Raw genomic sequence first — 15,544 nt, 5'->3', positions numbered from 1 at the left:
CTATGTCAACGTTCATTTTTAGACTGGAAAAGGTAGAAGCAAACTTTCTTCCTTAGGAAAGAAAGGTTGCTCCTTTTTCCTGCTTCACAGGCCTATGATGAGATGTCTGAACAGCTTTCTGCCGTACAGACCTTAGGCCTTGAATTTCGGTTCTTGTCCTTTGTTCCCTGGATTCTTGCATCAAGGTTTGGTTCTTCAACACTCCCCCTCAAGATGAGTTTGAATAAGTTGATAGAACTCATCTTGTTAAGAAGGTTTTGGTGATTTGCTTTGTCCAAAGCCTTCGTAAATATATCTGCCAACTGTTCGTGGCTTCTGACGAACGGAGTTTCTTTTTCTCTATATTGTACTTTTTTTCTTATGAAATGGCAGTCGACTTCAATGTGTTTAGTTCGTTCGTAAAAAACAGGGTTTGATGCGATGTGCCTAACTGCTTGATTATCACAATACATTTTCATCTGGCCTTTGCATTCTATTCTCATGTCAACAAGCACTTGTTTAATCCAAATAAGCTCGCTAGCTGTTGACGCCATGGCTCGATATTCAGCTTATGCGCTTGACCTTGCGGTTATAGTTTGTTTTCTGCTTTTCCATGTTACTAAGTTTCCTCCTACAAAGGTGCAAAATTCTGAAGTTGACTTTCTGTCACAGCTTCCTGCCCAATTTGCATCAGAGAAACCAACTATAGTGTTAGTATTGTTATTTTTCATCCAAATACCTTGACCTGGGGTGCTTTTGAGATATCTAAGAATTCTATCAATAGCATCCAAGTGGCTGGTACGAGGAGCATGTATAAATTAGCTTACCATACTTACTGTGTAAGCAATATCAGGTCTAGTGACGGTTAGATATATTAACTTTTCTACTACATGCTGATAATGACCTATGTTATCTAATGGGTCTCCATCTTCCAAATTAAGTTTGACATTAGTTTCCATTGGGGTATTTAAAGGCTTGGCTCCCATTTTTCATGTTTCTTTCAGAAGGGCAAGAACGTACTTTCTTTAAGACAAAAATAGGCTTTTATGAGATTTGGCTATTTCTATCCCGAGAAAGTATGATAGTTGAACTAAGTCTTTGATATCAAATTCTCCTTTTAGTTTTTGCTTAACCCCTTCAATCTCCTCATTATTATTACCGGTTATGATAATGTCATCTACATATACAAGAATAATAATAGTGCATGTGTGCGTATGTTTTACAAACATAGAGGAATCAAAGGCACACTTATTAAAATTGATATTTAAGAGAAAATGGCTTAGCTTAGCATACCATGCTCCTAGAGATTGCTTTAATCCATAGATTCCCTTTTTGAGTTTACATACTAAGGAGTGATCTGATGAAGACTTGTGGCCTAAAGGAGGGGTCATATAGACTTCTTCGTCTAGAGACCCTTGGAGGAATGCGTTTTTCACATCCGTTTGAAACAGACTCCATCCTGAGTTAGTGGCAATAGATAATAAAATGTGAACAGTACTCATTTTAGCTACGGGTGCAAAAGTTTCTTGGTAGTCCACCCTATAGGTTTAGGTAAACCCTTTTGCTACTAACCTAGCCTTATATCTTTTAATTGTTCCATCACATTTGTATTTTATTTTATACACCCATTTACACCCGACAGGTTTTTTATTTGGTGGCAAAGTGATAATATCCCATGTATCATTTTTTTCTAGGGTCTGGAGCTCTTCCTTCACGGCTTTACACCAATTGGGATCAGTGTTAGCTTCATAAAAGGATGTTGGTTCGGTGTGTGTTGTGAGATTGCCTAGGTATGCCTTATATTGATTTGATACTGAATCGTAATTAATGAAACATTGAATTGGATATGACACCTTGTGGGACACATAGTCCCTTAACCTGGTTGGAGGTCTGGTTGGTCGGGTGGATCTTTGCACGACAATTTCTTCTTGTGGCTCTTTTTCGTGTGGCTCATCTTCTTTGTTACTCCCATACTCTCCCCCTGAAGGAGTTGCCTCAGGAATTGCCTCTGGATATGACTCCCTCCCTAGTGGAGTATCTTGCATTTGACTGTAAAAAAAGAAAAGGTTATGCGGAAATAATAAGATATGGTGCCCATGAGTTTTAGTTGGGTCATTTGTGAAGTAGGATTCACTTTCAACAAATGACACATCCCGAGAGATGTAGGTATTATGAGTGGAGGAATCATAGCATTTATACCCCTTTTTTCTGAGGAATATCCTAGGAACACTGTTTTAACCGAACTCTTGTCGAGTTTGTGATGGCGTTTGATATGAACAAAGCTAGTGCAGTAAAAAACTCGAATGTGCCCTAATTTTATTTTTTTTCCTTTGAGAATTTCTAGAGGGCTAAGATTTTTTAGTTTGGTACTGGGTAATCTGTTGATGAGATACGTAGCGGTTAGGAGGGCATCCGACCAAAAAATATTTGGAACATTATTTTGAAGAAGAAGGGTCCTAATGACCTCAAGGAGGTGCCTATTTTTTCTTTCGGAAACCTCATTTTGTTCGGAGGTATTAATGCAAGTGGTTTGATGCAAAATACCTTCTTTGAAAAAGAAGTCTGAAAATTTTTTATTTATGTATTCAGTGCCATTGTCTGAGTGAAAAGTTTTAATTTTGGCAGTGTACTGATTTTGGATAAAGTTAAAAAAGTTTTGAAAAAAGTAAAGACCTCATTTTTTCCTTTTAATAAATAAACCCAAGTAGTGCGGAAGTAATCGTCAATGAATATGACAAAGTATCTGAAATGATTATATGGGGTAATGGAGGCAGATCCCCAAACCTCAGAATAAATTAAATCAAACATATTTTCAAATACAGTAGAAGATAAAAGGAAGGCAACCGAGTATGTTTAGAAAATTTACAAATATCACAACAACTAGAATTTAAATTTAAGCAAAAAAGTTGGTTTAAAATTTTATCGGATGGATGCTCAAACCGCCGATGCATCAACATTCCTTGATCGACTGGACTAGTCGAGACAAGACATTAGTTGTAGTTCGAGAGGTAGTATAGACCATTTTCAAATCGTCCCTCACCAATCGTCTTCCTTGTGATTAGACTTAAAATGAGGTAAGAGCAGTATATCTTGTATATTATTACGAAATAATTTAGAGAAGCCAGAGCCAAAGTTTTTAGCTCGACTTCCGTTGGCAACGATCACATGTTGGGAATCTGTAGGTACAAAATTTTGTGAATCCCACTTCATGTGATCGGTTGCACCAGAGTAAATGATCCAATCTTGAGAAATTTTTAAAGAATTTAAGCAATTTTTAGATACTAAACCTGACCCACGGGGTTGCTGGTGCTGAATAATTGATTGGAGCTGAGAAATCAATTTAGAGAGTTGAGAATTTTTTGTCGGGTCGGGTCTGCTGTGCAAATCGGGTCGGATCCGAGTCAGCCCAGCTATTGGAGTCGGGTCGGGTCAGATGTAGGTGTTGGAGTCTGGTCGGATCAAATTAAAAGGACCGACCTGCTACTTAAGTCACGACCCGACCCTGGCATCTCTTCATAACCCTTAGGGTTAGACATGCTGAAGCAGCCAAACCTCCTTTCTTCTTTCTCTCTTCTCCCCCCACTTCTTCCTCGCTCGATTCTGTTGAGACTCGGCCACAAGTGAGGATGGAGGTGCTAACAATGGTCTTGGGTGTGACCATGCTTCTTGCAGTGGTCACACCTCTCGACGCTGGCAGGCGCCCCTCTCGCTCGAGCCGTCTCTCGAGGGTTTGAGTGATGAGTGAGGTAGGCTTTGTTTTCTGCATTGTCAAGGTTAGCGGTTGCGCTCATAGTTGTGCGTCTAGTCTCTTCCTGCTGGATGATGGCTATGACAGCGTCGATTTTGGGAAGGTTGCTCGACAAAAGGATTTGCGACCTCAAAGCTTCGTAGCTTGAGTCTAATCCCCCCAAGTATGTATACACCAAGTTCTGTTATGCTCTTCTTACTTCTTCTGGGTCTGTTGTCGGTGGGAGGTAGTTCTGTAGTTCCTCCCATCTAGTTAGTACCTCAGTTGCATAACTCGTGCTTGCTCAAGTCCCTTCCTTGATTTGAGCTAGTTCTTGTTTTAAATTAAAGATGTGAGCATAATTTTGCTCATGGCATATAGGCTCTTCATCTTTTTCTAAATAGCCTGTAATGACTCGAGTAACATGCGAAGTCTGGAAATTTGAGGCTCCATAGTGTTTGTGAGTAGTGACATGACCATGTGGTCTGTCGTCTGCCATTCTTCTATTTCTTCTTTGGTTGGTTGGTCTGGATTGATCAGCTTTGGCTTGCTTCTGGTTCCTATGATGAACCCTAATTTCTCTCTGCCGCTCAAACTGATATAAACAGACCTTAACCATTCAAAGTAGTTTTGGTTCCCTTTTAACACAGTGTTGGTTAATTTTGTGATATCATTGTGAGACATGATAAAAGTTTGGGGTTGGGTTTGTGGAAATGGTACGTGATGACAGGTTAATCCTGCTCTGATACCATGTAGAAATTATGATTGTGATTGTGATTTTATTGATCTATGATGAGTTTACAAGTATGAATTCTGAGATTACAAGTACGTGTATAATCTGTTATATACAAGTTTGAGGGGTAACGGTCTTTAAGCTACCTAATGTCCCCTATGATCTATGTCAAGGTTCATTTCTAGATTGGGAAAGGTAGGAGCGACCTTTCTTCTTGCTCCTTTTTCTTGCTTCACAGGCCTATGACTAGATGTCTATACAACTTTTTGCTGTACAGACCTGAAACCTTGACCTTCGGTCCTTGTCCTTTGGTCCTTGAGTTCTTGCTTCAAGGTTTCAGCTACAGAGAAACAAAAAATTTTAACATTTTTGAAGGACACCAAATTAAGTATCAGCCATAATTTGTTAATGGAGAATATTGTACTATTTTTGTTGTGATAGCACAATCTAAGATGATGCTAAAGGAAGTCCTTGAAAAGCTTGACTTTTCTTCTTCTTCATATGAATCCAGTGCACTGATCAAGTTTTTTTTTGCCAATAATTGATTTCGAAGATTATTTTGAAAAACATATCTCTAATATGGCTACAAAGTAAATACAAAGAAAGATGTAAATTGAATCAATATTGGATGTGATAAGAGATTTGAAATACGTATATTATATTTTCATGACAAATTTAAATGAAAGAGAATTTATATTATATAAAAAAACAAAATGAAATAGTGTATAGATGAGATGGTAATGGTACTTTTTAATTTAATTAAAGTATCGAGCTCAAACTTTGAATATACAATTATGTCAAAACTTTTGAGTTAATGTTTTATTACCCATAAAGGTTCTATCCAGTACGTTATAGATTAACTCGATGTAGATATGAAAAAATAAGATAAAATGATTTTTTTAAAGAAGCTTATTATGCATGCTCTACGGAAAGACTTTGATTCTAATGCTATAGATAGATAAGGGGTAATTAAAAGGGAATGGATAGAGAATGAGTTATTATCATGTTTGGCTATTTAGTTTTTTAAGATGGACAGGGGAGTAGTAGGGGAATAATCCCCCTCCATTCTTTTGGAAAAAATAAAATTGATTACACTCCAATTTAGATTGTAAAAAATTTCAACTCATGAAAAAAAAATTAAAACATATACGTAAATATTTTTTATCCTTTTATTTTTTAAAATAATTAAAAAACAACTCTTTTATATAAATTTTAGGTTATCTTTTATTAGGTTTTTATATTTATTCATTCCTTAAAAATGACTGCTACTTCATATAAGTCATCTATTTTCTTCTTCTTTTTCTCTTTACATGAAAGTTCTATATTTCGTAACTATTATTTGTATAATATCATTACTTTTCATATTTTATAGCTAATTATCTCATGATTTTATCAAAATAAAAAAAAATTGTATGCATTTCGTTATAAAATTATTTAAAATAAATGTTATAATTAATTAAAACTTATATATCTTTTATTACGTAATGATGTTTTTTTTTTTGAGATTTATATATCAACTTAAGGATTTTTGTATCTTTTAATAATTATTATTTTCTTTCCCTTCCACTCATCAAACAAGTTTTATATATTTCCCTTTCCTTCTCTTTAATAATTATTTTTATATAATCAAACACAATAAAATAATAAATTAATTATATTTTAAACAATTTTATTTCTCCATTTCCTTCAACTTCCTTCCTTTCCCTTTACATCACCTTCGCTTCCTTTCCCCTCTCCGATGTTATGCATAGTGTTAGGGAAGACTTTGGAAAATATTACGGATAAATTAAATCATTTAAATCACTTGTAACCTGCCAAATTTGTATCCAAAATTTAATAAATTCACTTGAAATATTTTAGTAATTATTATTATGTTCTTCATTTTCTCAATCAAAGATTAAACTAGAATTTAATGAAAAATTAATGAAAGAAAATACTATATTCCAGTTTAGATATATAAGAGGGGAAATTAGTATTTTTAAAGGATGCTAATGTCTATATCCTTACAAATTTAGTACTAAAATGTAAAGTTTTCAAAGAAATTAAGGGAGGCAATTGCTCCCCTTCCCTTCAGGATGGCTTCACAGCTGGTTGATGTTTAAGAAGTTGATGGGTTTGGACTTGAAATCGAAGTTGAGAAAAGCTAAAAAAAAAAAAAAAACGAAGATTAACGGCTTTGATTAATTTCTTCTTTTAAATTCAAGTTTTCTGGATTGATTATATTTTATTTATTTTATGTTGACAAAAAATAAATGAGGTTGATAATATATATAATGCTATATTACGGTTTTTAAAAAAAATTATAAATAAATAAAATAATATAAATTTAATATTTTATTTAAACAGACATATATATATTTATCGCTGGACTAAATTTACTGGTGCATATTATTTAATTAATGGAAATGCAACAGCTAAGATGAGATACAAATTAAAGACCTGATTATGTTTAGCTGTACTCGTCTATTTGCAAAACAAGACTTTCTTTATATGCTAGCAGAAATTCTAGCTACCTTTATTTTTTTAACAAGTTCTAGATCATTACATTATTAATCTTTAATTGTTTTATAAAGGTTGCTTCAATATTACTTATGCTCTTCTTATTTGATCTCAATTTTATATTTTAATTCTTGATTTAGTCTAATAGATAGTTATCGGTAGAGTAATTCTGCCAGTAATTATTTAAAAAGATTTTAATAATTTAGTGATGATATTATTTCGTCGATAATTTTTTATTACTAAACCGCCGCTAAACTCTTAGTTTTATTAAGACTACAAAAAGTAGATTATACTCTATGGAGATTGCTAAGAAGAAAAATAAAAATGATATTCTTTTCAATACTCAAAACCCATCATTATAAAAAAAAAATTAATTTTTCTATGCATTACCGTTAATGGTTAGATAAGAAATATATATTCTAAGTACTTCATTTTGACAATAAAAAAGTACTGCACTATTTTAAAATTTATTATATATTCTATCGTTCTCAAAAAGAGCGGCAAAAAAAAATATCTCCTATAATATTTAAGTGAATATTAGGAGAAAGGAACTCTATTTGACTTTGTATTCGGGAAATCTATTAATTTAATTAATTCTCTTCCATTGCAAGTTTTTCTGCATTTTATATAAATAAAAATATTGTTATAATTATAAAAGAAGGAGAGCTTGAAATTCCAACAGCTTAAGTGAAAGGTTCAACTACGGATCCATGTCAAGATTCTGATCCTCAAAACAGAAACAATTATATGTGTTTGCTGAGATGAAGACAGACAGCCAATCCTCTGTTTTCCAACCAAACTTTCCATTGTAAAATAGAAGACAATGGCTTTGAATTGTTGTTCCAATTAGTGTTTTACCGTTTGTTGAGTCTTGAGTTCAGAGGACTTCTTCTTCTTCTTTTTTTTTATGCCCGTTATTAACTAAAGTACTATAACGACCACGACGACGACGACAATAATAATAATAATAAATATATATTAAAATTGTTAAGTCATTATATAATAAAAGATAATATTATTTAAATAAATAACAAAATCATATAATTTTTTTTAATGTCTTACTCATTTCTTAAGATTTGCAAAAAGAATTTAAAAATCTAACATTTTATCCATTTCTTGTTATTCGTTCTCTTTTCATTTGCTGCTATGGTTAAAAATATTTTAGATTTTAAATTTTTAAAAATTTTAATAAAAATAATAAGAGAATTTTTTTTGAAATAATTAATAATAAATTAGCAACTCTTAACTAATTTGATTTTTTATTTTATTTTCGAAATTATAGTACATCTTAATTGATAATTTTACTAAAAGCAAAAAAAATCAAAATCAAAATCAAAATATATTACTAATATTTGGAAACGTAAAAGCTATATATACTACATTTACAGATAAGGATAAAATATAAGATTTATTTAATAATCAAATTCAATACGTGGCGTCTAGCGTTGATTAATAAAATATATATTTTATGCTGATTCATGTATATATTATTTGTATGTTTACATTTGTTGACTGAAATAATTCAATTATAATATAGTGAAATTAGGAATACGTGGCACCAGCTATGAGCGTAATTAGAAACCATAATTTTTATCATTATACGCGGGCGGACGTGGATCTTACAGTTTAAATTTCATTAAATTAAATGTTTATTATTCCTAATCTGATTAATTAGCGAGCTGTTAATGAGATTGTAGGTACCATACCTCCTAAATAACACAAGAACGACTTCTATAATAATTCATTATTGATATAATGTTGAAATGATAATTTATTATAGTATTGTAATAATAATTATAAATTATTATTTTTATTTCAGTTTTTTAATTTAAATTTTATAAATATTTTAATTCACTAGCTGCTCATATTAATAAATAAATTATGTATTGCTCTTTTCGAGTACCTTCGTACTATTCGATCAAGAAAACAATCAATAATGAGACAAAGCCAAATATCCATGATGGAAGCAGATCATTGGATTGCTTAAAAGGAAACATGGACATCTAGAGAGAGCAGTGGGCCTCGATAGCTATGAAGTTTTAGCTATTGTCTAAGATTTAAAATATAGTAAAATATTAATATAGTGATGTTTCTGATAAAAATAATTTTTATATAATAATAAAAGATTTAAAAAATAATAAAAATTATTTGTATTTTTTATTTTTTTATCAAATTTATTGTGTAATTTTTTTTTTTTTACTGTGTGAAATACTAAAATACGGTTTGCTAATTTTCTAAATATGATTTTGATTTTTTCTTTTTAAATTTATGTTGGTTTTTAAAAACAATTAAAAAAATAAAAAATAGAAAAACCCACATCATATTTCTTAAAAAAATTTATACATTATTGATTTAAGATATTTTTAAAAAGCTTTTAAAAATTACGATCACAAGTTTTAGCCAGTTATAAAAATATTTTCTTTATTATAATAAATTATAATTTTTTTATATATCACATTAAGAAAATATTTTTCTATATAATAACCTTGTTTTGTTCTATTAATTTTATTTGTATAATTTAATAAAATATTTACATATCTTATCTCTAGTTTCTACTATTTTACTAATAAAATTAAGTATAATTTTTTTTTTTTAAATCTCAGTACTTAAACTTTCATTAAGTATATAACTATAGAGAGACTTTAGTGTATATATGCTTGAAGTCTACTTTAAGTGACAAAAGTATTTGTTTCGGGAAGTAAAATGATTCAGATTCGAATCCTATATTCTGTGCACTATGTAAGTTCTCACTTTTTTTAATTTTTTTAAGTAGTTTTACTCTTTACTACAAAATAAAACTATATATATATATATATATATATATATATATATATAATATTACTCGACACCTAAATTTATACAAATATTTGATGAGTCTCTTAAACTTTTAAGATTTATACAACATTCAAGCACAAGATTGCTAATGTAGTGCTCATGTTATAGTAAAAAAATGACAGTCCTCTAAATATTTTGTTAAGTCTTTATAAACTTTTAGTAAAATAATATTGACTAATTGAGAATTTTTCTTCAATATTTCATATTTTCCGTAAAATGTTATTTTTGACCTTTCTAAAACCTTCATCATATTCCGTGATTTTTTTAGAATATTTTATTATATGTCTTCATTTTTAGTGGTATAGTTTTGTATGTTTGAATAATATGTGTTTATAATTAAATAAGAACTGTAATCACACATAATTAATTATGTTATTAGTAAGTTAGACATCTAATGTATTCGGTTCATCTAAGTTAAGAGCCACCCCAAACATTTTCTAGGGACCCACAATAGAAAGCAAATTCTTAAATTTTTCTGATTTTATTTTATTAATTTTCTAAATTTTCATTTTATTATATTAAATTTTTATATTTTTATTTAACATAATTTATTTAATGCCATATAATAGTCAAACTATAAAGTTAAAAATTATTAATACTATTAGATATAGATAACATGTTGATAAAAATGATTGATAAAAAATGAATATAAAACATTTTAATGCTGAATATTTATTTTAATCACGATTTTTATATAATTTTTTATAGGAAAGTGATTAAATTTATTTGTAAAAAAATAAAACTATATAATAGATTTTTTAAAAATTGGACCTATAATAATTAAAAAAAAGGGAATACAGCCCATATTCAAGAGCTTAAAGCCCAAAAAAATTGTCCAACGTCCTGCTGGAGATAACAACTGTTTTAATATTTTAAAACAGTAGAAATAAAAAAAAAAAAAAAACTGTAGATTTAATAAGAAAATAAAAATAAAAATATTTATGATATTTTCCTTGATTTGAAGAGTACTTTAATACTTTCAAATTCTATATTCCACGTCATTATCCATAACTAATAAATTTTTAAAATCTTATTAATCACTTCAACATTCATGAATGATATCTTCAGTAGTATTTACAAATTTTTATAATAATTACGATAAAATCGTAATCATTCAAAATTCATCAATATATATATAATGTATATATTATTATTTATTATTATTATTATTATCTCCGGGCACATTGTATTAATTTATTTCCGTTTTAACAATAGGTGCATTGTATTTATTGTTATGGTGACAAAAGGAATCGAGATTACCAGTCATTGGTCAAAGCATGCAATAAGGGGAAATTCCAGCAGCCATGCACTCCTATCCAGTGTTAACAGATAAATGGTTAGGTATGAGTTAGTTTATTGTATATTAATTATATTTTAACACCTGGAATTGTCTTTCAATATAATTTATTTATATATTAATTAATTTTTTATTATAAAAAGTAACTTAACTAATATAAATACTGCATTTAATAAATATATTATATTATTAATATATAAATTGATTTTATTTATAGATAATATGATAAATTAAATTACTGATAACAATGGATGGACCGACTTTGGCATTTTATATATGCTGTTACCATATATATTACTAATTAAACTTACCTCTAACCCCAATCATTTCATAATCTTTTCCTTTGTTTTATGTATTTTTTTTTTTTTTTGTTTTCTTGGATATAGATTTAGAAACAATTGACAAAGGAACATTTTGATGTTACGTCAATTGGGAAAGATCGATGTCTCTATTTCTTTTGCATAATAGTGACACGTTTTTTGGACTTGTAGTACATAAATTTAAGGCTATTATTAAATTATTGAGATATCTTTTTATTGTTATTATCACGGTTGCTTATAATAATTGTTAAGAATATAAAAAAAACTAATTATCATATAATAGATTTTTTTATTATTATTGTTATTGACAAAACTTGCACTCAAAGGAACTATCTTGACCCATTAAGCCTTGATACACTCGACAGTATTCTGACCATAATTAAAAGTGAAAAAAAAAAAAAAACTATGTTTAGAGTTTATTGTTTGCATTTTATAATTTTTTGGTACATTCAAAATATTTTAGTAAATAATAATTAAATTTTATAATACTTTTAGTAAATATTAAAGTGGCAGTTCGAAGAACATCAGCCATGCGTGCAACATTATAATATTTTAACGGTATTATACAATTTCACTGTTATTCATTAACATTCATATTCACACGGTATTGAAATTAAAAAAAAAAACTGTAAATTTTAAAATAAAAATATATTAAACTATGAGATAGTTTAATAAATTTATATAAAAAAAAAAAATAACCGCTAATTCTTATCTAGTAAGTGCATAGATTATGACAAACAACTATATATTAAATATGTATATGTATTTAATACTTTAACATTAGATAACATATATATATTTAATTATTTAAACATTAATAAAAATATATCAATAACCACTTATAGTTTTGATGCATAAATAAAAACATAACTCATATCATGAAAGGAACAATAACTCAATAAAATATTGGTGCAATGTATAGATCTTAAAATTTGCATCCTTCCCTGCCTAATTGCTAATTGAAAACACAGGCAATAGGGTATGAACAGTCCAATTTTTGCACTTCTGTTTTCAGCTAATCTCAAAAAGCAAAAGGAAAACAAAGTGGAGGTGTTCTTCATCACATTGACAATCATGAAAAGTATCCAAAATAGTATTATTATTATATTTTTTATAACAGTTTTGCTTTCTGTAGAATAACATAGCTTTCAAGCATCATCTCCAAGCTTACAGAAGAGTGGTCCTAATCCTAAATTCAATTAATTTAAGTAAGAAAATCTTTATGGGTAAACACCATACTTATTCTTCACGAGTTGTTTTAGATCTTCACGAAAGATACACTTCCTTTGCCTTATACGATGGACTAATGCTAGGTTTATGGCCTAAACTTCTTTTCTTTTTTCCAAATGATGGAGACAGCATTGAAGATTCCATCCATTTACTTATTACGTTTTAAGTGGGGATCATGATTATGAATTTATGGCTTAAAAAATAATGAATATGTACTGGTTTTTTTAATTTCTTTTTTTTTTAAAATTTTTTTTCTTATGCATGTATTTTGCACGTGACTCATTAATATTTTTAATGGGTACCCAATTCTGATCCCACATATAATAATTAATTGTCTAATTCCATTAGTCTGATAATGAGTGACATGCTGCTTTTACATTTATTGGTGTCTAATTATGATTAGTAGATGATAGTTATGTACCGACGAATATGAAAACAACACGTGCCGCTTATCAATGTGGGTAAATATCCTTTCATATTATTATTAACATGAAATAATATAAAACAGTTATTTAGTTATGAAAATTTCTCTGCAAATGATTAATATTAATTATTAATTTTAGATAATGTGGCTAAATATTATTATTTTTATTTATTGTAACATATATACTTAATATAGATAAGAATTTTCTATGATTATATTTTATTCTATAATTTTAATGTAATGAATGTATTGCATTTTTTTATGGTGTTTTGTTATAGTACCATTGTAATACTCTATCCTTATAGAATTTATTTTTCAATTATAAATAAATAAATAAAATTTAATTAATTATTTATTTATTTATATATTCTTGTACTAATTTAGAATATAAGTGATTTTATATATTATTTTTAGTTATTTATATAAATCAAATTCTAGATGTGAATTTTATACTTGTTAAATACCATTGATTGAATTTTAAGAAAATATAAATAATAAAAATAATATATTCTATTAGTTGATAACTAAATATTATATATAATTAACTAACTTAATCTCTAATTATATTAATAAATTATTAAAATTAAAATAATATCAGCTATTATTAATTTTGAAAGTATTATATATCTACAGTACATTAAAATGACTCCTCTTAAAATTTAGAGGATGTTTCGTAATCAAATAAAAAAGATTATTGCATCAAATTGAAATCAAGATCCTATCAAGACTTGCAAAGTAAAAGAATTGAGAAATGAGATTTGTTGGCTAATCAAATTAGAAGTCTAACTTCTAACGTAAGTATTTCTTCATGGAAAGGGAAAAACAAGTTTGTTTTTAATACTTAGTGGAATTATAAAAAAAATGTACGGTTCTTCCTTATGAAAAATGTATTGCTATTGACCCCATTCAAAAGCGTGTAATGTTAATAATATTTAAAAGTGAAAGCAGAAAATCCAAGGACGGCCTTTGGAAGAGGCCTTTTCCTTCCTTCCCAAGCTATTCCAGATAAAGCATTCCAATGTAAAAATTAAGAAATTTTATTTAAATTTTGATATATACACCATAATAAATAAAAAAATAATATATTTTATAATTCTAACAGCCACATCTAATTAACAGGTTTCTTACCCTTTTGTTCCACACAAGTTCTTATTTGTAAAGGTTGAATAATACTTTTGGACTAGACTACATTGAAATCACACACATTTCTAATACAACCGGCCTGACATCCAATAGTAATTGACCTGATCCGATTCAAATGAGTTGGGCGTATACTATAGACCCTGTCAACATTGGCATCATTTGGCTTTACAAAATTACAATGTTTTTTTTTTTTGTTGGGAAGGAAAAATAAAAGCTTATAATATTTATAATATTGTTACTATTTCTTTTTTTCTTCTAATCAATCACGTTCTGAATTTCATCTTTTTTTTTTTTTGTCAAGTTATTGCATCCATAGTTATCTAAAAACTCCACTCAGGTCTTATGTTATTAATTATCTGTATGTATTAATTAGTAGGATATGTTATAAACATAAAGTCAATCACTATAATATAAGTAAATAAATTAGGTTAAACTGGATAAGACATGATGACTGATAAGTGCATTCCCCTTGAAAATTGTTGGTACAATTCGCACTACTAATGAATAAAATATTAAACAAATAAAATTAAAATTTAAAATATTTTGTGATTTTTTTTATATTTTGCTCATTTTTTAGGCTGATAATAGAAAAATAATATTTTTTTTATTTGAATTTTTAAATTTCTTTCAAAAATAATATAGTTTTATTGCTAAATTAAGTTTCATGATTAAAAATACAAATTTTATGGTACCAATTTAGGTTATAATAGGAAATCTAAAACAATTAGAAAAATATGTAAATCTAACCGTTATTTTTTGCAAAGTAATTTTTTTTTTATATAAATAATATGTAAAACTTTTATTAGCAAGGTAACTAAATCATAATCTAAATTAAAATTGAAAGCCTAAACTGAAGTAAACTAAAATCATATGATTAAAACGAAATTAAACATAAAATTTCATATCATTTGTATCATTATCCTTTATGCTTTCTTGCTTTCCAGAGAAAGCACACTGCTTCTAGAAAAGCTGCTCGTCTGATTTTCCCGTCCGTTTTCGCCAAAACCCATGAAACTTCTCTGCTCCACTTCAAACACCTTCTATCAATCCTACATGCTTTCAATGCCAAGCTCCAAGATTTTGTGGAAAACTCAAAATCGAAAAACAGATGATGGACTGATTTTGTCTTATTGATCCACAAGGGTCATCTAACCTTGCGCAATTCAATTAAATAACATAATACAATATGTTGTTAAACGAATTTGGATTTAAAATAAATATATTTAAATTATAAAGAAATCAACTTATTTATAACATAATTTAAAAATTGACTTATCTAATTCGTAAATAACACGAATAAATATATATATTTAAATAAATTAATAGATTAACAAGTAATGCGCCGTATAAGCAAACA

Source organism: Ricinus communis, chromosome 2 (genome assembly GCF_019578655.1).
Source record: "Ricinus communis isolate WT05 ecotype wild-type chromosome 2, ASM1957865v1, whole genome shotgun sequence".
NCBI lineage: Eukaryota > Viridiplantae > Streptophyta > Magnoliopsida > Malpighiales > Euphorbiaceae > Ricinus > Ricinus communis.
The sequence above is the reverse complement of the archived record's forward strand: the minus strand, read 5'-3'. Positions refer to the sequence as shown.